Source organism: Panthera leo, chromosome B1, assembly GCF_018350215.1.
Source record: "Panthera leo isolate Ple1 chromosome B1, P.leo_Ple1_pat1.1, whole genome shotgun sequence".
NCBI lineage: Eukaryota > Metazoa > Chordata > Mammalia > Carnivora > Felidae > Panthera > Panthera leo.
This window is the reverse complement of record NC_056682.1, coordinates 123,570,335-123,594,392: the sequence shown is the minus strand read 5'-3', so window position 1 is coordinate 123,594,392 and position 24,058 is coordinate 123,570,335. Positions and strand designations below refer to the sequence as shown.

The 24,058-nt window shown below is 34.1% G+C and overlaps 1 protein-coding gene across 4 annotated transcripts in view; it reads right to left on the bottom strand.

Moving 5' to 3' along the window:
• Positions 1-24,058, bottom strand: part of STPG2 (sperm tail PG-rich repeat containing 2) — a 618,205-nt gene that overhangs the window by 119,858 nt on the left and 474,289 nt on the right. The gene's annotated exons all lie outside the window — the stretch shown is intronic.

Here is a 24,058-nt window from a genome sequence, read left to right as displayed (position 1 = left end):
GATTATCTAGAAGAAAAACTAATGTTGATGATGAGGGGGGTGGGGGAAACTGTTAAAGAGATGTCTTTGAGTGAGAGGAATCCTGATCTAGCACACACTGAAGGAGGAGGCCTTAGGTGGTCCAGGAAACAGTCCAGGAAACTGTCACAAGCACTTCCAAATGTGCAAGTGGAGAAAGTGTGCAGATCATAGTATTTAGCCTTTATATGTAGTAACAGAGAAAATAGTCTTTTGAAAGTCAAAAATGAGTCAAGGACGATTCAGTCACATAAATCAGAGCAAATTTAAGATCTGAACAAAGCTGTCCATTTTAAGATTTTTTAAAAACGGAAAATAATTTGCATACGTAAACTATTTAAACATATTATAATAGGGAAAAAAGAAAAGAAAGAAAAGGTTTGAAGTGGAGAGAAGCAAAAGATAAAACAAACAAAGAATGAAACATCATATGCAAAATAACACAAAGAATTTACATGAAACAGAATCCAAGGACTCAACACCTATTCTCAAGAATATTCGGAGAGATAGAAGAATTTAGAGAAATTAGGAGCTGAAATGGATCACACAGATAATAGGAAAGAAAACAAAATGAGTTGAAACATAAGATTTCACAGCTAAGGACAATAATTGAGAGGCAAAATATTCAAATGGAATGTACAGATTAGAAATAGCAAGAATCAGAATAAACATGATAAAAAGTCAAATAAGTGATAAAAAGAGAATAATGGAGGCAATTATAAGAAATTAAGAGAAAATAGAAACAGATATTAAAGATTCACATTGCGAGATGATGGTAAGTGGGCACACTGACATGATCAAATATGTGAAAATTATTTATCAGAAATCTGGCAAATGGAATAAAAAAACTTAAGAAATATAATACAATCACAGTCTCTGACATGAAGGAAGAAAATAATCTAAAGATATTACACTATAGATCAGAAAGAACTTTAACAGAAGATTAACAAATGACACAGATTCTGGTTAAACTGTTCTGTGTCCATGATAAAGAATTACTTAGATAGAGGCAGAAAATGCAAGTCAATTTCTTCAAGAAGAAAAAAATAAGCTCGCCTCAAATTTCATCAATTAACATTAAATGCCAGAATACAGAGGAACAGTGTCTTCAAATTTCTGATGAGAAAAAAAAAATGTACGAGTGAAGATCAGAAAGTTACCTTTGGATCTAAAGGCAAATGTCAAACATTCACATAAATGAGACAACACATGTTGAGTGCCCATGAGTTCAAGGATGGTTAAAAAATTAACTATTCAGTATTCAAATCCAGATAACCAAAAGATGACTCAAAAACTGAGAATTCAAAAACAGTTTTTTAATGATATGAACGTGGTTAGTAAAGGGATGATGGTAAATATTGAATTCTTTTAGGGAACTAGGAAAACCATCTAGAAAAATTAGGGTTGCAGGAAAGTCTATAATATAAACCCTGAAAAAGTAAACTAGATCTAGCAACAGAATAAGTGTAAGGAATGGTAAAATGTGTAACTTTAACTTATAGAGCAGGGGGTCACTACATGCAGATTAAATTGAAACACAATTAAAAACATTTCTTTAATGGCTATTTTCTCCCCACTATACAATCGATAGTAGGGACCATGTCTATTTTACTCCCAAGTGTGAACGGCCCCCTCTCCCCTGCCATTGATGCTTAAAGTCTAGATCCAAGAATTCACTGAAGACAGAAAAGTTGTGATAGTTCATTCTATCATTGAATATTCATTTATAGCTGAAATAATTATTTATAAGGAGATGTTCTTATATACTATTTCGTTACCGAGGGGATAATTCAATTATAAAAGGATTCTAAATAGTCTATTCTATTGTTTTATTTGTATATATATTTTTTTACTGAAAATGATGTGATTTTTAATTTATAGATAAAAGACTCTCTGAATGATACTCAGAAAGTTTTACAAGTTTAATTTTAAAATAGATTTGAATTCACAACAGGTCTTAACACACAATGATTTCAATATATCAGTCACGCCAGAACACAATGTGGATGACAATTACGTGATGACTCCTTAATAGTCCAAGGGGATAAAGACCTTTTTCAAATGTGGGGAAAAATGAATCTTTTTATAGTATTAACCCCTGAAAGCTATTCTCCTTTATTGACTACACTAGTAATGTCAGTTTCATATACTTTTACTTTATAAAGAACTCCCAGAGGAAGAAATTTCTGGAGGTTTTCCCAGATATATACAGCTACGTTTTCTGTTGTGCTTGTAACATCTGCAAAGTATGGCACATCCAGATCCAGATTCTTATGATCATGGGGTTTCATAATTGCTTCCTCCATATTCTTTTTGAGGTAGGTCAAATTCATAACCACTCCTGTAACAGTATTAGTCTTTATAATTGTGCCTTTGGCCATTTGGATTGTTGCATTTCCCAAGCAGTTTCAAGTTTTCTTCCTTACTCAGAGATTTGCTGTGGAGCCAGTGGGTGGGTGGCCCCGAAGAAGACCAGGCGGCACAGTGGCTGCCTGCGGCAACCACATGCCCCACCTCCCCCCTCCTCCTGGCCGAGCTCAGGAGCTCAATGCCTTCTACTAGGAAAGAAGTACTACTACATACAGTACGTAGTTTTCAGGATGAGTAATCAGGTCTCTGAAATGTTAGAATGGCTCACACTAGCTCAAAGAACAACTGTTAAATTTTCAGAATTTCCACCAATGACTTGTTTATAATCAGCCATGGTGGAAGTATTTATGCCACAGAAATAGATGCTACAGCAGGAGTTATAGATAATATATTTATCTTATAATTTAGATTTGTTTGCAATGAGGAGACTCCATATTTTTCAGTAATGCTTACTTTCAAAAAATATTCATTTGAAAACATTTTAGAACAGCAAGAAAAGGGGCGCCTGGGTGGCTCAGTCGGTTGAGCGGCTGACTTCCGCTCAGGTCACAATCTCGTGGTCTGTCAGTTCGAGCCCCGGTCGGGCTCTGTGCTGACAGCTCGGAGCCTGGAGCCTGTTTCGGATTCTGTGTCTCCCTCTCTCTGACCCTCCCCTGTTCATGCTCTGTCTCTCTCTGTCTCAAAAATAAATAAACGTTAAAAAAAAAAATTAAAAAAGAAAGAACAGCAAGAAAAAAGAAAGGATATTTCAAAGTGTACTGCCTACCTAATCATAATTATTGAATATATAATATCCTTGTGTATTTTTATAAGATTTTGGTATGCATGTTTTTGAAAATTAAAATGCAACTTATAATTCTATTTTCCATACCGTACACTGTAATATAAGTATCTCCCACGTTTAGGTATTCAATAAACAACATTTTAATAAACTAATCCATGATATGTAATTATCTTGAATTTATTGAATATTTACATATTTTCAAAATATTCACAATTACACAAAAATTATATGAGGGATGTTTCTGTGCACTTTTCCCTTACTTTCTGGTTACTTTCTTAAATGTATCCTAGAATTTGGATTATATAGGAAAAGAATATTAACTTCTTCAAGACTCTTTAATAAATATAACTAAAACCTATCTACAGCTTATATTCAGTGGATTCTGATTTTTATACCAAAACCATACTTTGGCATTTTTTAAATATAATTTATTGTCAAACTGGCTTCCATACAACACCCAATACTCATCCCAACAAGTGCCCTCCTCAATGCCTATCACCCACTTTCTGCTCTCCCTCACCCCCATCAACCCTCAGTTTGTTCAGTGTATTTGAGTCTCTTATGGTTTGCCTCCCTCCCTCTCTGTAACTAATTTTTCTCCTTCCCTTCCCCCATGGTCTTCTGTTACGTTTTTCAAGATCCACATATGAGTGAACACATACGGTATCTGTCTTTTTCTGACTGACTTGTTTCACTTAGCATAATACCTTCCAGTTCCATCCATGTTGCTGCAAATGGCCAGGTATCATTCTTTCTCATACTTCAGCATTTTTAGACCTTGGCAAGTTTATAGAATTTGGGGAGGGGAAAGAATTTGGGGAAAAACGAACATCATTAAAAAATAACGAAAAAAATTTTAAAAGCACCCATGACAATAATGTTTAGCAAACAAAATCTCCTATAGGTTTTAAGTTCTAAGCTATGTTCCATATAACCAATTATTATATCCAGTAGAAAAAATAGTTTCTTTGTTAAACTTTTTACTCTCTAGGAACTTAAAGTTTGAGTGTTATTTTTATCAACCTATACTGCCATTTGAAAAATAGGAAAACAGCCAACATCATATACAATGCAGCAGATTAGAAATGAAAGGGCTTATATGAAATATCTTAGGGGACTGTTAAAATGAACAGAAAGCAAAACAAAAAAAAAGAAAGAAAAAAGGAAAAAATGTGTTTGAATTTTTAGCTAGAGAAAAATCCTTTTGCTTTACTAATACAGATATCCCCCAATTTATGATGGGATCATTATGTCCCTACAAACCATCATAAGCTGAAAATATTGTAAGTCAAAAATGCATTTAATACATTTAACCTACCAAACATTATGGCTTAGGCTCGCCTGCTAAAATGTGCTCAGATCACTTACATTAACCTATAGTTTGGCAAAGTCACGTAACACAAAGCCTGTTTTATAATAAAGTGTTGACTATCTCATGTAATTTAGTGACTACTGCACTGAAAATGAAACACATAATGGTTGTATGGTAAAAAATGGTTGTAAGTATATCAGTTATTTACCCTCAGGATTGCGTGGCTGGCTGGGAGCTGTGGCTGCTGCCACTGTTTGGCATCATGAAGCATCCTACCACATATTACTAGCTTAGGAAATGTCCAAAATCAAAGTAAGAAGTATGGTTTTTACTGAATGCACATCATTTTCACACTACTATGAAGTCCAAAAATCCTAAGCCCAGCCATCTTAAATTGGGGACTAGCTGTAGTCAAATGCCAAAAGAAAAACCTATTATGTCCCATGGACTATCCAATGGCAACTGTAATATAATGTGTTTTGCTTTTCACAATTCTGAAAGGAAATTATTGTCACCATGTTAAAACAAGGCAAGTCCAATGTTCATAGGAATTACGCTTGCCCTTTTTTAACAGAGCTAAAAACAAGTCTGAAGCCCAAGCACAAAAGGTCAGTCACAGATGGTAATATATTACAGAGGTATTTCTTCATTTAAGTAATCTGAGTTGGATCTTCAGCCTACAATAGCTAATCAAGTAAGACTATACTAAAGTACCAATCCAACCAGATTTCAAAGCATTTACTCAGGATGGACCCAAAGACATGAAAAGGGCCTAAAACTTTCTTCTTCTTTTTACTTTTGGTTTGTCACACTTTGCAATATCCTTGGGAGTATTTTAAATGACTCACCTCCCCTCAAGCAGCATTTTTCCTGCTTTTAAAATGATTAATCTCAGGTGCTTTTTGCTCACGATATATCACCCCTACAATGAACAGCATCAGCAAATATGTAATCTTCAAGACACTTAATTTATCTAATTGAGAAAATGAAAATAGAAGTTGAAAATAGTGGAAGAGATAAGTTCTGCGGATAATGGTTATTGAAATGATAGTAGTTAAAAAGAAAGGACAATTACAACAACAACAGCAACAAAAAAAAAATGAAGAAGAGAGTTTCAGGTACAAAGGGGTGTAGGTTGAGAAAACCAGGTTTTACCAGTTACATGCTAAAAAATGAAAAGATCCTGGGTTCTCGATGGCATTATTTCAATAACTGTGCATTGAAACTGTGCACTGATACTATTCTAATAATGAGTTATCTGTTATGAATATGCAATTTCAGCAACTAGTCTGTAAGAATGGTGCATGTTTTTAATAATCCACCTTACCTTTCTTATTTCTCTTTTCTAAATGTAAAAATAACCTGAATACGGTTCAGTTCTACTGTATTGTGCAACTCCAGGGGGCATGCTGTATTTTAACCAAATGGGGCCCCTAAAGTCATGCAATGGGCAGTCCTACCTTAGATATTTATGTTCATTTTGAAGAAGCTTTTTATAGAAAGTTGATTAGCTACTATTTTTATAGATGTTTTCCCCTTACTATCACTGTTAGCAATAATACACTCTTAAGGCCATATGTTCAACAAAGCAAATAAAATATTTCTTAGCAACTGAAATATATATGTTCTTCTGTATAGAGTGCTCATTCATTCAACAGATTTTCTTTAATCTCTAGTATGTTCCACACAATCAGATTACAAAAATGAATAAGACACTCTCATGGTCTTCAAGAAACATCTTAATTTGAGGCTATCAAACTTCAAATCACATAACTGACTTGCCTTTTCTGATTATATGCTCCCCAAACCATCTTTCAATTTTTGTAATGTAGTTTCTCACATGGCACCTAGGAAGAAAATGTGCTTACTATGAGACTTAAGTACCTGGTCTCCTAGATACCTGTATTTCTTATTATAAATTTATACTGGCATCTTAGTTATAATTAGGTTTCCCATGTAGCTTCCTTTATGTAGTACTTTAAGTAATTATAGGTCTTATTGTAAATTGATATTTGAATTTTATATCTTTCTGCTGAGCTTGGTTAACATGACCCTGTCCATGAATTTTATCTGCCATGGGATGGGCATACTAGAAAATAAAATTTCTGAAATAAAATAGCTTGTGGGTAATGGTAAATTTACTAATGCCACATTTTAAAACCTCTTGGGAGTGGGGACACTGAGTAGCTCAGTTGGTTAGGTGTCCGACTTTGGCTCAGGTCATGATCTCATGGTTTGTGAGTTCAAGCCCCACGATGGGCTGTGTAGTGACAGCTCAGAACCTGGAGCCTGCTTCGGATTCTGTGTGTGTGTCTCTCTCTGTCCCTCCCCCACTCATGCTCTCAAAATAAATAAACAGTCTCTCAAAAATAAATAAACAGTAAAAGAAAAATTAAAAAAAATAAAGTGCAAAAAATAAAAATAAGGAGGTAAGATAAAAAAGTAGAAATGACAAAATTAATGGACAGATTTCAAGGCAGGAGGCATTAAATTAAAAATTATACTTCATTTTTATAAAATATGAAATCAACAAAAATAAAATATACTAAAGTAGAGTGGCCTAACAATAGTGTTTCAAAATATATGCAGCAGGAAAAAAAAAAGTTAGAAATGCAGGAAGAAATGTAAGAGTCTGCTTTCATTAATTGGAGATCACATTATCTCCCCAAACTGGGCAGAAATTAAAATACATTTGGAAAGAAATTGATGGTATCAGTTAAGAAAGTTAATTAGCATATAGTCTTTGTACATTAAGAGATAGTGAAAGGAAATTTTGACTAAATCGAATGGACTATCACAATAAATTAATATAATCGATGGCTTCCTTATATTGTTAACATACATATACACTCACAGCAGGGCCTTGGGACTGGGGAGAGGAGAAGGGAGATGATTATCTAGAAAAGAGAGGGAGGAGAAGATTGAAAAGTAGGGATGGAGATAGAAAAAAATAAGCTTTATCTTTAACAAACAGGGAAAAAATACATTATTTATAGACAACCTCTGAAAATTCATTAAAGTTAACAATACGTTAGGAAATACACATAAAAATCCAGATAATTTGTAAATAAAATGGAGCAATCATGTAGGCCATATGTTTAACTGTATTGAAAGAAGTTTATGAATTAACAACCAAAATGAGTGATGTGATCATGAGACACTATGAAACACCAGAAGAAAACTTTAAGAACAGACAAGAATAAAATATTTGTAAATGCATAACAAGAAAATAGGTAATATCAAAAATATACACATAATGGCTTTGAGTCAACTGGAAAAAAATTACACATTGGAAAATTGGGAAAAGTATATAAAGGGCATTTTTTTGCTTGTTTTATTTTTTATTGAAATTCCAGTTAGTCAATATAAAGTGTTATATTAATTTCAGGAGTAGAATTCAGTGATTCATCACTTACATATAACACCTGGTGCTCATCACAAGTGCCCTCCTTAATTCCAATCACCTATTTATCCCACACCCCCCCTCCCCTGCAGCAACCTTCAGTTTGTTGTCTATAGTTAAGAGTTTGCTTTACGGTTGCCTCTTTCTTTCCTCTGCATGTTCATTTGTTTTGTTTCTCAAATTCCGCATATGAATGAACTCATATGATATTTGTCTTTCTTTGACTGACTTATTTTGCTTGGCATAATAGTCTCTAGCTCCATCCATGTCCTTGCAAATAGCAAGAGTTCATTCTTTTTTTTATGGCTGAGTACTTTTCTTTTGTGTATATATATATACACATATACACATACATATATACATACATATATATACATACATATACATATATACATATATATACATACACATATATATACACAAAAGAAAAGTACTCAGCCATAAATATATATATATATACATATACATGTATATGTATATGTATATGTATATATCACCACTTCTTTACCTATTCATCTGTGAATGGACATCTGGTCTCTTTCCACAATTTGTCTATTGTTGATGATGATGCTATAAACATCAGAATGCATGTGCCCCTTCAAATCATTGTTTGTATCCTTTGGATAAATACCTACCAGTGCAATTGCTGGGTTGTAGGGTAGTTTTATTTTTAACTTTTTGAGGAACCTCCATTCTATTTTCCAGAGGGGCTGCACCAGCTTGCATTGCCAACAATAGTGTAAGAGGGTTCCCCTTTTTCTGCACCCTCACCAACATCTGTTGTTTCCTGAGTTGTTAATTTCAGCTATTCTGACAGGTGTGAGGTGGTATATCATTGTAGTTTAGATTTGCATTTCCTTGATGATGAGTGATGTTGATCATCTTTTCATGTATCTGTTAGCCATCTGTAAATCTTCTTTGAAAAATGTCTGTTCATGTCTTCCACCCACTTTTTAACTGGGTTATTTGGTTTGGGGATTCTTTATAGATTTTAGAAACTAACTCTTTGTCAGATATGTCATTTGCAGATATCTTCTCTCATTGTGAAGGCTGCCTTTTAGTTTTGTTGATTGTTTCCTTCCTGTGTAGAAACTTTGTATCCTAAAGAAGCCCCAAGAGTTCATTTTTGCTTTTGTTTCCTGTGACTCCAGAGATGTATCCAGTAAGAAGTTGCTACAGCTGATGTCAAAGAGGTTGGTGCCTGTGTTCTCCTCCAGGATTTTGATGGTTTCCTGTCTCACATTTAGGTCTTTCACCGATTTTTGTGGATGGTATAAGAAAGTGGCCCAGTTTCATTCTTTTGCATGTTGCTATCCAGTTTTCCCAATACCATTTGTTGAAGAGACTATATATTTTTTCCATTGGATATTCTTCCTTAGTTTACCATGTATATAGCTTTGGGTCCATTTCTAGATTTTCTATTCTGTTCCATTGATCTATGTGTCTGTTTTTGTGCCAGTACCATTCTGTCTTATCACTATAACTTAAAGTCCAGAATTGTGATCCCTCTGCTTTTCTTTTCTTTTTCAAGATTTCTTTGGCTATTTGGGGTCCTTTGTGGTTTTGTACAATTTTTAGAATTGTTTCTTCTAGCTCTATTTAAAATGCTGGTGATATTTTGGTAGGGATAGCATTAAATGTGTAGGTTGCTTTAGGTAGAATAGACATTTTAACAATATTTGTTCTTCCAATCTGTGAGCATGGGATGTCTTTCCATTTCTTTGTGTCATCTTCAATTTCTTTCATCAGTATTCTATAGTTTTTAGAGAACAGATCTTTTAGCTCTTTGGTTAGGTTTATTCCTGGGTATCTTAGGTTTTTTGGTGCAATTATAAATGGGATTGATTCCTTGATTTCTCTTTCTGCCTCTTCATTATTAGTATATAGAAATGCAACAGATTTCTGTATGTTGATTTTGTATCCTGTGACTTTATTGAATTCGTGTATCAGTCCTAGGAATTTTTTGGTGGATTCTTTCAGGTCTTCTACATAGAGTATCATGTCACCTGTAAATAGTGAACGTTTGACTTTTTCCTTTCCGATTTGGTTGCCTTTTATTTCTTTTTGTTGTCTGATTGCTGAGGTTAGGACTTCCAGTGCCATGTTGAACAACATTGGTGAGAGTGGACATCCTTGTCTTGCTCCCGATTGTACAGGGAAAGATCTGTTTTTCCCCATTGAGGGTAATATTAGCTGTGGGTCTTTCATATACAGTCTTTATAATGTTGATGTATGTTCCCTCTATCCCTACTTTGTTATGGGTTTTTATCAAGAAAGGATGCTGTATTTTGTCAAACACTTTTTCTGAATCTATTGAGAGGATCATATGATTCTTATCCTTTCTTTTACTAATGTGGTTTTATAAAAAGCATTCTTGAAAAAAGAAATACAAATGACTAACAGACATGCAAATAGATACTCAACTTCACTAGTAATTATGGAAATACTAAACAAAAAATTTTTAAAAGGTACCATATTTTTCTCATATTTTGAAATCCTCAATAGATTGATACCTCATAGTGATTGGATGTGGCAAAACTTGTAAAATACTAAACCATTTACAGAAAATAATTTGGTTGTATCTAACAAAAACTGCAAATGTGCATATCTAACCCAGTAATGCCATTTCTAGTTATCTTATAAACACAATATTCATGGTTCACAAAGCATCATTTATAATTGTACACACACACACACACACACACACACACACACACATCTATACATCTAACCTATACATCTAACAATAGGCTAATGACTAAATTCACTACACTATAATTATACTATTCTATAAATAAACCAGAATAAGGAAGTTATTTATCTACCAGTATATCTATCCAGATTTAGTCATAAAAAGAATCCTAAAAATATTAAGCAAAGAAAGCATGTTCCTAAAACATATCAAATATGGTATTTCTTTTAAACTAACTACACATATTTCTGTTTTCTGCCAGGATGGAATGGCATATAGCTCATCAAAACTTCCACAGAAAACAACCAAGAAAGGCAGATAATTTAATAAAGAGCTGCTGAGGCACCAAAGTCTTGATGACACAATATACTAAGACAAAGAAGTCAAATGAAGTGACACCAACTTTCTCCTCACTTCTTTTTCCTTTCAAAGCATTTGCTCATTCTTAGTGCAAAGAGGCTTAGAAGCCAGGCAGCAGAGAGCTGCTAAGAGGCCAGGAGCCAGACAGCTTTCAGCAGTATCAAAGAGCTGAAGAAAAAATAGAAGGTGGGGCTAGAAAGGTAGCCAGTGCTTGAAGAGCCAAAATTCCTGAAAGAACAGAGGCACAGAAGTTTAGCCCAATGTTTGACAGACAGTTTTGTTCTGTGGCAATTAATAAATTTGAAAGCTGTTGAGAAAAGTGAATTCTGAGCTAAACAGAAAGGCGCTGTAACCCAGAGAAGGGTTTTAGCTGTTTCAAATTCTAAGGGCGAGCAAGATTTCAGGATCAGCAAGAGAAGGAGACTTAGAAAAGACTTGTTCTCAATTAAATTCTGTGGAAATGTAAGAGTGAGTGTGGACCAAATATAGCCTTATATTTACAAAGATTGCAAACTCACCTCAAGACAGCTTAGTCACTGATCTGGTTGAGGTAATCTGCCCTACTTTACTGACTGAATTAAGATAGAGTGAGTTTTCTCTGGAGAAAGGACATTTTTATCCAGAGACTCTACAAACTTTTATGTGCAAATCTGGCATTAATCAAAAGTTACTAGGTAGGTCAAGAAGTGGGATCAATAGAAAAAAAGATACAATAAAGACAGACTTGCAGCTGATCAGGACATGGAGGTTATCAGACAGAAACTTTGAAATAAAGATGCTGCATATGTTCAATAAAAAAATGACAAGATGGAGAATTTTAGCAGAAAAATAGAAACTATAAAATAGGCAGAATATTTTTAAGTAATTCATGGGTCAAAAAAATCACAATGCTTATTAGATAACACTTTAAATTGAATAATAAAAATACAACATATCAATAAAAGATTAACTCAGTATTATAGTGTTATTCTAAATAGTTCAGTTTCCCATTTTATTAACTTCTATTTTTCATTTATCAAGTATTTATATTCTAAATATTTTAAAAATTAATATCATATTTTATAGCCTATTAATAAATTATTTACTTCAGATAATATTGGGTTTACAAGAAAGTAAGAAGATTTACAGAAAGTCCTTCTGATATATTTGCAATATCGTATTATTACTCACAACCCCTTCTGATTAGCTGTCTTTTCTTAAATAACCAGTGAGGAGTTTTGTTATTTAAATTAACAAAGGGTTTTAGTAGAAAAAAGTTCAGTAAGTATAATTTGACTACATGAAGGATATGAAGCTAAAAGAAATCCACCAATTAATTCCAATTCATGAGAAAATTTTAAGAAGCTTCAGATGCAAATTTACATAATACAGAAGTTTCCATTTATGTTTTAAGAAGAAACTTTATTCCTCTTTATGAGCTTTAGACATCCAATCCATAAAAATTAGAATTGATGCACTAAATTTTAATTAGTTTCCAAAAAATCTGAGAAGAAATTGTAATAGTGTCCTTCCTTAAAATAAACTGTAACAGTGAAGTTTCATTAGCATGTTGTTAAGGGAATCATAGAGAGTTTCCAAATGAGAAAGAAAAGTGTGATAAAGAATAACTTAATGAGGATTTGTGTCATACAATATGAAAAAACAAAACACTAAAAACAAAGCCTTATTTAAGTGTTAACACTAGGAAGTTCTCATACTATTTGATTTTAAATCAAGATAAATCTGTACTTTTAACATTATGTAATATAAGGCCAAATAAAATATAAAATGCTACCATTGTTTTCCCTACTTTTGCTACATATTACACAGATGAAAGAAGGCATTTACTTTGAAGAGGGAAAATGGTAGTTTGTGCTTTAGAATTATAAATAACAACATAGTGTAGCCCAGGTATAAATGCTATCTGACTGAAAATTTAAGAAAGTTGAAACCTTAGCAATAGCTTTACAAAGAACATTAAGTATCTACTAAGAACAAAGCACTCTGCTAAGCCCTATAAAGAACACAAAGTAGAAGTATTGTAGTTACCAGAGTAAGCTGAGAAACTTGTCAGGGTCAAAATTGCATCTGTAGCACTAAATTATACATGCGTATAGAGAAACTATTGATACTAGAATCCTTTACCATAAGCTATTTAAAATATTTCAGGCAACAACAATATTTCATTGTCTCTTTCAGTATTGGAACCACAAAGACTGAAAGGAGTAAAGTGTGAAACATGAGTTTAACTTCTAATAATCTGTGTCCTAGCATGTAGGTATCTGCCAATCATTGATTCATTCTACATGTATTGTTCACCTTCCACACATCATAGACATAATGCCGGGGGCAGGGAGTCTAGAAACTCTACAATGCAGAGGCAGAGACAGATAAACACAACGAGCAAACACAACCAATTATCTCCTGCCCTCTGTACACACACATCCATATATACACACAAAGAGTCATTATTATCAAACGAGAAAAGTATTATGACCAAGATAAGGAAAGAGTATTACTCTATTATGAGAACCCTAGGAAAGAACAGGCTTTTGATCAATGTTCAGATCTAAACAGAATCTAGTAAGTTGCAGGTCAGTGCAATCGGGTCAGTTGTCCCACTGCAACAACTAGTAAAGCCAGTAAAGTGGATAACTTTAAAAAGTTACATACTTTTTTAAATATCAGAGTACTGAGGAAGCTATTAAGAGTATAAAAGCTAAAAATACCAAAGGGATGAACCTTTCCTCAACAGATAATCACCATCTTTTCTTCTCTAGGGGCATTTGATTTTGGGTGTGGTCTGAGGATCAGAGCAGGATCACAGAAAGTGACTTCACTGGAATAAGGAGACCCCAGAAGAATATTTGGTGAGCATAAAGAGCCAGTGTGATTGTTGGAAACTAGACAAACTACAGGCAAGTGTGGGGAATAAGCTTAGGAATTCCCTGAGCTTGCACTGGTGGGTTAACAAGGCATAAAGAAATAGAAAGCCACAGCATGTATGCATCTAAGATTAGGTAAAACAGATTAGGTAAACAGGACAAAGGCCCCAGTATAGCACAAAAATATAGGAATAGAAAAGTCTTAGAATGAAAGCATCAAAAATGAGGTAAAAAGATTAGGTATTCAGGGCAGAACCCCCCCCCCCCCAAAAAAAAAACAACTTAGTACAATAGCAGAAAGCTGCTTTCACAGGAAGGAAGGACCAAAATAGGTAAACAGGTAAACAGGGCTATGGACCACAGCAGGGTGAAGTTGCCCAGAGAGGAGCTAATTAGCTAAAGAAAGATGCCTTGTTGGCCCTGAGATAGCATGCTCTGTCTGTCTTGTCCTGTAGGCTAGCTAAGATAAACAGACTTGGTGCCTCATGCTTGCAGTAAAAAACCAGCTGCCTAGCACTCGGACTTTGTTTTGTATTGACCCAAATCCCTAACACCGCATATCTTTGAAACCCCCTTTCCATCACATTCATGAGTTAATGTTCATGGATTCATTGTCTCTTTGTTCATGTCCATCAGGCTTGTAAGCCTTCTGATCCTAATAAAAATGGAGCAAGGACCCTTACTCAGGGCTCTTGTCTCCTCCCGGACATTAGCCTCTCTTGCATTTCAATCCTGTGTCCACTATCTTGCTGGACAAGAGAACTCCAGACCCAGAGTCTATGACAGACAAGTGGTTAGTTTTCCACATCAAATTTATTTGGGTAAATGGACAAGGATGGCACTGGACCTGAAGGGAAGAGTGAAATCTTTCCATCTTGCTATAGTTGTGAGGCAAATACTGGGAACTGTGGAATGCATCACATACACATCTGACATATTTTGAAACTTTCTGGGGCAAAGCATGAAAGCTAAAACTCCCTCCGTCTTTCAAGGCTAAGGAGACAAAAATCTACCATGCTTTCAATCAAAAGTTCATAAGGGTCATGTCCAGGGAAATGGGCTGAACCAACGGTGAACTGAATCTTAACTAAAATTGCAACCCAAACATGATCCTATTCTGTCCTGGGTTGGATTGAAGTGACTAGCCTCTCATGGATAAATCCTCCCTGTTGGCAAATTAACTGTAGAGCTAAAGATTTTAAAAATATTTTATACACAAGGTCTGACATACAATAAAAAATTACTTGTCATGCAAGAAGGCAGGAAAATGAGACTACCAATTAGGACAAAAGGTAAGCAATAAAAAACATATGAATAAATGATCCAGATATTGGAATTATCCAAGAAAACCATTAAAATACCAATATGTTATCAACCATTAAGGAAAAGGTTGAAAATTTGATGGAAAGATGAAAATTTTCTATAAGGAATTAGAATCCACAAAGCAAACATCAAGTTGGTATTTAAAAATTGACCAAGCACAAGGTCTGAAACTTCAAGCCCACTAAATGAGGTTAATAGTAAACTGGACAGAGAAGAAGACACAATTCGTAAACTATAAAAGAGGTCAATAAAAAATCTGTAAACCAAAACACGGAAGGCAAAAAAGCATGGAAAGAACAAAATAAAGTGCAAGAGACATAAGGAACACAGTGAAGGTTTAACATACCTGTCACTAGACTCTCCAATAGAGATGACAAGGAGATTGTGGCAAAAGTAATATTTGAACAGATAATGACCAAAGATTTTCCAAAACTGATCAAAGATATCAACACACATATTCAACAATATTAGCTAACTGTAAATAGGATAAATAAAATGAAGAACATAACTAGCCACTAGCTATTGAAATCTGAAGACTAAAATAAATTGTAAAAGCAGTAACAGTAAAACTGATAGCAGACTTATCAATAGAAATGTGGAAGTCAGTAGAAACTATGCTGAGCCCCTAAAGATTAAAAAAAATTCCAAACTATATTTTAATCCAGTGAAAATATTCTTTAAAGGTAAGGGTGCAATAAAATATTTTCAGACAAATAAAAAATAAAAGAAGTAGCTGCTGAGATAATCGGTTGCAATATACATACATGCATACATACATATACACATATATATACATGTACATGTATATATAAAACACAGGAAGTTTGTCAGGATGAAAGGAAAATGACCCTAGAAGAAAAGATAAAACTAAAGGAAGAAATGAAGAACAGTAGAAATGATGACTATGTTGATGATACAGAGAAAAAAATATTGACTGTTTAAAAGAACAGTATTACTGTGTCTTGTGGACATACATCATAGAAAGAAAAATGTCTGATAACAATAGTTCAAAAGTTAAGAGGGGACTAAATAAAGGTAAAGTGTTGTGTGGTTCTAGCATGGCTTATAAAATGCTAATACATTAACTTAGATAGACTCTAGGACACTAACTTGGATAGACTCTGGTTGGAATTGGAACATGCTGTCTTTGAGGTGCTTAGGAAATCCCCAGTTGGAAATCTGTAGCATGAAATGCAATATGCAGTTTTGAAGCACTTGGGGAAGATGTAGACTGGATAAATGTGTTGGGGGTTATCAGTAGCAGCAGCCACTATAATGACTGGAGGAGAGCTCTAAAGAAAAAGCCTGAGAAGAAGAGAGAAGGAAGGTAAGAAGAGGGAAGATGGGGGAGAGGGGAGGGAGGAGGAAAGGGAAGAAAAAAGAAAAAGGAAAAGAAGGGAAGGGGAAGGAAAAAAGAAGGGACAGATAGAGGAATGGATATGGAGAAGGAAGAGTAAGGCAGGAAGAAGGAAGAGTGTCCTCAAGGTTTAAATATTAATAATGCTATAACTTATTGAGGGCTCATAAATAACAGACATCTTAATAGGCCCTTTAATAATTTTTTTTTCAAAAATTTGGTTCTATAGCCCTGTGAGGTAAATATGATTACCATCTCCACTTCAAAGCAAAAACAAAACAAAACAAAACATAACAACAAAAAAAAAAAAACAAAAAGCAAAAAACAAAAACAAGCACACAAGGAAACAAAATCCTGTGAGTTTAAAGAGATTAGGTAATATTTCCAATAATCCAGATATTAAACAGCAAAACAAAAATAGTAAATCTAGATATTTCTGACAGGTTTCATGAAATCAAACACATGCTTTAGTGCCCCTGAGAAGGGCCTCAGGCCCCCAACAAGAGAGCTCTTGGTTTTGTGTGAGAAATTCAAGAGTAAGATATTTGGAGAAAGGGACAAAGATTTATTAAGTATAGAAGTAATAAAGGAGATACTTCATAGACAAAGTAGTGACCTTTCCTCCCACATGGGAAATGGGTCCCTCTTTTCCTCTAACGAAAGGTTTTATAAGTTTTTAAAAACTAGCTAACCATATAGGGAGGGCTTACTCTTTAACTTTGGATTTATCATTTATATTGGGAAGTTAGTTTTTCCATTGTCTTAGGGTTGTGGAATTACCCACAGGGAGCAATTTTAAGAAAGTCCAGTCTTTATTACTTTCACTGCTAGGGGGAGTGTGGTCTTGTGGTCTTCCATGAGTCAGATCTCATTACTCTTTTTATGACCTACTGACATTTAGGTTAAAGTTCAGCTTAAAAACCAAAATGACTTTACTTTGGTCAATTTGTCTCCAGAGTCTCCCTTCCCTCCTACCAGCAAAGCTAAGTCAAAGTAGGAAGAGTCCCAACACTGAGGAAGTGGTCACAATTGACCACTGCTGTGAAAACAAAATGACCAAAAAACATAATTGACAATGCTTAAAAACATGTTCTTTGGATTTTGCTTTCAAGAGGTCACTGCTGCTCTTGACAAAAATAGTTGCCACTGAGTGGTAGAAGACAGACTACAGTAGGTGGAGGCATTCATAGAAGGTAGACAGATAAAGACAATAATATATCTGGACTCTGGACCCTTCTCTAGAGGCTGGTCATGAAGAAAGAACAATTGAGAATGGTTAATGTGTCATGGACAGAGGTTTTGTCTTTGTTCCAAATATCCTGGAATCATGAATATGCTGAAGTATCCTGAAGGAAGTGTCAGCAGCTGGAGAGGTTAAAGGAATAGAGAAGGCAGATAACTGAATGAGAGAGTAGTCTGAAGGAACAGGGCAGGGAAGAGACTGATGAAAGTTTGAGAGCCCTGGGGGATTGTGCCAAGAGGAATAAGGTGAAAATTGTCTTCCAATCCAAGGAGGGGTTTTCTTTCCACTAAGAAAGTCAATGCTCAAGAGTCTACAAAGGAAGGAGTTGAAGTTCTTTCTGAGACTTCTATTTTCTTATAAAGGATAAAAAAGTGAGTTGCATTTTATTCGCAATAAAAATATTTTTCATACAGCATATCATTTAGTATGACTTAAACTAAGAGTAAATACAACTCTGAATCATTCATATTTCTCCTTATAATTTTTTCATCTTCAAGAGTACAGGCTTTTATAGACTTGAAAATGCTATTTGGATATACTTAAGTAAAAGTTAAAGTTCCAGTTCATTGTGCCAGTTGGTTCAAAAAACTGTAAACCCTTAATTAGTTTGTACTTTATATTCTTTATAACTACCAAAAATTACACATACAATCAAGTGTGAATTTCTTTAAGGGTAACTCCCCTCTCCTGAATGTTTCATTACCTTGTAAGGTCACATTAAGAGACATTACAAATATAATATAATATAATATAATATAATATAATATAATATAATATGTATATAAGTATAATGATATATATAGTTACCTATGTTCATTTTAATCAATGTGTTCTCTTTCATCGGGAAACTGGTGATGAAGCAAGGCTGGGAAAAGTGGTCACTAACTGGAATATCTTATCTGAAAGTTCATAAATGTTATAAATAGAAACTTGAGGATGATTTTCTGAAACATGTATGGGTCTTTAAGACTGAAGTATTAGTGAAATCTAACTCTGCAAAATTATCAGGCCTTTGGACAAAATCAAAAATGTATCTGGAACATGATCTCCCTAAGGTGAATGTGAGGCATAACTAATAAGTGTTATGAATATATACAGTTATAATTAAGTGAACCACAAATCTGTTTTGTTGTGGTGTGGAACACTTTCAGAGATGAAAACCTTACTTATTGGAATGTGTGTGACCATAAATCATGGCCTTAGTAAATCTATAAGATTGTATTATTATAAGTAGTTATGGATATTACAAGCAAGTCATTTTTCCTTCTGGTTTTTCAGATTTAGGATCCCATATTCAGAAATGTATACCCATTTGGGACACCGCATTCTGGAATTTTTAACAAGATATAAAGTTTCATTTTCATAGAAAGACAGTCTCATTGTAAAGACCACATATCAAGTAAATGAGAAAAGACACGTACATGTGTTTGTGGGTGCTTAGAGGGGAAAAGCAGAAAAGGGAATTGAAAGAAGGAACAACTGGAAAATAATCACCCCATAAAAAGTCAACCACTGTCTCTAGAGTAGTAAATTATAAGTTGAGGGAGCAATTTGAAACAGGAAGTTAGGAGAGAATGCACAATTTGTAAAGTTAAAATACTGTAAAGTTGGAGTAAGGAATTTTAAAGTAATTTTAATGTATTAAGAAATTTTGGACCTATGCCATATTATTTTTTTCATATACTTCTAAAAAATGTACTGTAATACTGAGTATAAAATTCTCTATGAATTTAGCCTATAGTTATATGTCAGGAAGTACTTTTCTTTCCTTTACAGAGGCAAACTTTACATATAAATATAATACTTTATATACATGAAATATTACACATATATGTATGTATATGTATGTATATATGTATATATGTATGTATTTATGTATACATAAGGGATATATATATGTGTATATATATAAATACATACATATATATATGTATATAGTTTTTGTTGAAATCTAACTTTAAAACTTACATTGAGTTGCAACTACATGGATGGAGCTGGAGGGTATTATGCTAAGTGAAGTTAGTGAGTCAGAGAAAGACAAATATCATATGACTTAACTCATGTGAGGACTTTAAGATACAAAACAGATGAACATAAGGGAAGCAAAGCAAAAATAATTTAAAGACAGGGAGGGGGACAAAACATAAGAGAGTCTTAAATATGGAGAACAAACAGAGGGTTACTGGAGGGGTTGTGGGAGGGGGGATGGGCTAAATGGGTAAGGGGCATTAAGGAATCTACTCCTGAAATCACTGTTGCACTATATGCTAACAAATTTGGATGTAAATTAAAAAAAAATAAGTAAATAAAATTAAGTAGTAAAAAAAAACTTACATTGAGTATGTCTCATATTTTGTTCTGATATCGTAATATGGTATTTTCAGCCTGATTAAAGAAATCACTTCAAGAAGTCAGTATATTTTCAACTACTTGATGAAAACAATGAACACATGAAGATGTACTGAAGACTGAAGGGAATAAATAAAATATACCTGAAGCAATTCATCTTTTTCCCCAACACTGTCCCCAGGTACACCGTGGGAAATTTCATAGCTCTTTAGGGTCTCCCTAGGATACTCCCTCTTCCTTGTCATTCACAATGGAATAAAATTCTTGAGCTATGAAGCTGCCTATTTCTGAGCGGAGTTCATTCTCCTCTGGAAAAAAAAGCATTTCTGCATTCATACAAAATAGCAATCTATTTGCAGTCGCTTCTTTGTGATTTAACAATGAACTTGGACCTGAGTCACAGTCACAGAGTTTAGGGTTAAATGGAAGCTTTCAAATACTCTAATCAAACTCATTTGTTCTATGTGCAGATTTGGATGTCAGTTCCAATACAGTGTACATACTACTTTATTTTTTCTTTCGACAGCTGGCTATATGCAGCAAGTTTTAGGAAATCTGAGATAGATATCCATCTTACTTGGATTAAACTTTGTGCCATTCTTACGTCACTTCTAAAAACACTTCCTCGTATGAAAATTATATGATTTGGCCCTCGTGAGAAGACACAGTCTTTTCTCTAATGGTATTAATCAGGCTCTGAATTTGTGCTACACATTGGGCTTAGTCCTGGAAGCCACACTGATAAGCATGAGGGGATGGCCCCTGTTCTACTGGAGCTCCCTAAGAGAGAGACAGACTTGGTCCAAAAAACAAGAGAGTGTTATTAGGATCTCTGACTGCTGAAAGGAGAACAATACAAGTATTTTTTAACCTAAAACTCAACATAAAATGTACCAGGACACTTAGCCTTGGAACTCTGTGTGCTCTTAGTTTTATTTTTTTTTCCAGTTTTTAAAACCAATGCATAACTATGTTTATATTTATTCCATTATTTCTCATAAAATTCTATTTATGAAGTTTATTTCACTTTTCAAATTTCTCTTCAACTCTTCTAGGTGTCAAAAATCTATTAGTTTAACAAACCACATTACCACAGCCATTTCTATTACCCACAAAACAATAACTTCTAAGAGCCAACCCATGATTAAACTACAGTTTAAATGTTAACAGCTGAATTAATTTTAACATGCTGATACCTTGTTAGTTTTCCCATTTGAACTTTTGTATTGCTACTTCAACAAAAAGAACATCAACTATGTAATCTTTACAGATTGCTCTCTTATTCAAATAGCTATTACTCATTTACTAAAAATAGAATGAAAAATAGAACAAGGCTTTCTGAAACTATATATCAAGGAGAAAGTTTTATAGCTTCAGTATTGCTTACAAATCAATTTCTTAGAGTTGGTCTGCCATTAGTAGCTTTTAAGACTGCCTAGAGCTGTGTCATTCACTGCTATTTTGACACATTAATGCACTAATGGTATGTGCAAGCTGACATAACTTCTCTCAAGTTCTATTACAATAATTATCAAGACCCTTCTATGAGACATGCAAAGTTAAGCAAGGTGACAAAGAGTATGTAAATACTCAAGTATTCCTGGAGCATTCATTTAAAAATGACAGTGAATAATTAAGAAACTATAAAAACACCAAGATAAGAACTGTCTGCTGAGAACCTCACCAGAGGAAACAAACCGTGAATAAAAGAGACAGCCACTTAGAAATGAAAGCAGGTACACTTAAGTACTCATTTGCTTTTTACAAAACAAGGTAAACGTTATGACATGATAACACATATCACATATTAAAATGCTCAATTATTGGTAGGTAGTTCTATTAAGTGAGTACACATTTAAGGAGCGTGTAATATAGTAAAAATGGAATTATCATCAAAAATCATTTCACTTTTAGTGGGAAAGTAGACAACATTTTTTTGTGGGGAAAAGGCATTAATATAAATTAGTAAATATGATATTCACTGGAGGAACAACTTGGTTATAGGCAATAAAGTACTTAATAATCAGCCTTCTGTAGTTTCCCTCCTTCCTTTTATCCTATCCCAGGCTAAAAGAACAAAATTCTTCCATATAGCCCTCCTGTTAGATTGCTTCTGTCAAAAATATTAAATGCCTTCCTATTGTCTATCTTATCACATTAAAACAAAATGTCCACTATCCTGGCTCCTTCCCAGCCCTTTCTCAGAAACATTATTTTTCACCCCTAATTTGATGCTAATGTGAGGGAATGATATCAAATCCTTTTAATAGAATTGCTTTTCATCCTCACTTCCCTCTTGTCCTGTGAATGGCCCAGCTATTTGAAGAAATTTGCTGCCCCAAGGGACAGCAGAATCCAAAATCAAGACATCAAGTTCTTGACTTAAAACATAAAAAAAAAAAAAACAAGAAGTAAAAATGGTGACTCAGGCTTAAGACAGAGGATTAAAAATCATATGTGCTATTCTGTCAATACGGAAGAGATAAGAAATTATAAGGTAGAGATGGAGAAATGAGAGGTTTAGAACTGGATCTAGAATAGAGGACATAATTGCTCTCCTCCCTTGCTTGTCCTGGAAGGTATCAGGTCCAAAAAGTTATCCAGAATTCCATGTCAAAGGAAAATAGAATTGAAATAGCTATGTAAAGAGATTGGTGTAGAAAAGCCACACTGGCACTCCCAGAATGCCAGCAAGGTACAGAAGAGCTGTCAAATTTCCTCTATTGGAAAAAGGATTAAAAAGAAAAGAAAAAAGAAGAAACATATGGCCAGCAGACCCTGATGGGCCCTTGTGGTCATAATGAGGGATGATGCATGGAAAGTGGAATCAAATGGAGAAGCAAACAACTCTACAAATGCCAGCACAGAGGATCATGATCCCAGGCATAACTGTACTAACTCAGAAGATGATAGATCAGAACAGAAAATGTCCTTAAAGCAAATTTCACTTTGCATCTCTAGTCAGGACACTACACAAACAGAAACATATTATTCCAGAAAGAATAAGAAAAGACAAAAGGGAGAATGGGAGAGAAGGACAGGAAAATCTTGTAACAAACTAGTTAAGAAATCAGACTCTTGAGTAAAAAATGTCAGAGTTCTATCCCAGGTATATTGTATTTTCTGTATATCTTTGAGCAAGTTACCTAATTTTTCTGTGTCACAGTGTCCTTATCTGTAAAATAGAAATAAAATAGTGCTTACCCCTCATAGAGATGGTATAAAATTAAATGAATGAATTAATAAATACATAAGAAGAACTTCAAATTGATAAAGGTAAAGCTCTTAAGCAATTCTGGAAAAGAAAAAAAAAAAAAACAGCCAACAACAACAATACAATGATCATGGCATATCCAGGTAATAAATAAAAGACAGTTGGATAAAGTAGAAATATTATATACAGAGGAAAGGAAACTGAGTATGGAATATACTAGATAGGAACAAAGTATAAAAGGACAGAACAATGACTTGGGTCCAGTCTACATCCTGTGATCTACATGCAAAAGGGTCTAGTATAAGTAGGTATGTGATCAGTGTATGAACAAATGAACATGAACAGCCATGAAGATGTTTAAAAAGGATTTATATATAAAGCACAAGATTTTGAAAGAATAATCTTGCAAAGTTAGATTGAGAATAAGAGATGAGTTTGAAAGAAGTATGATAGAACATACACATATTTTTATAATAATTTGCCAAGAATGTTGATGAGAACAGTGACACTGAAAATTAAAGGGAATTTATCATTAGAAATATAAAGCAGAGGAGCACCTAGGTGGCTTAGTCAGTTAAGTGTCAGACTCTCGGTTTCAGCTCACGTCATGATCTTGTGGTTCATGAGTTCTAGCCCCATGACTGGCTCCATGCTGACAGTGAGGAGCCTGCTTGGAATTCTCTCTCTTTCCCTCTCTCTCTGCCCCTCTCCTGCTCTCTCTGTCTCAAAATAAATAAACTTAAAAATACATATAAAGCAAAAATAAATA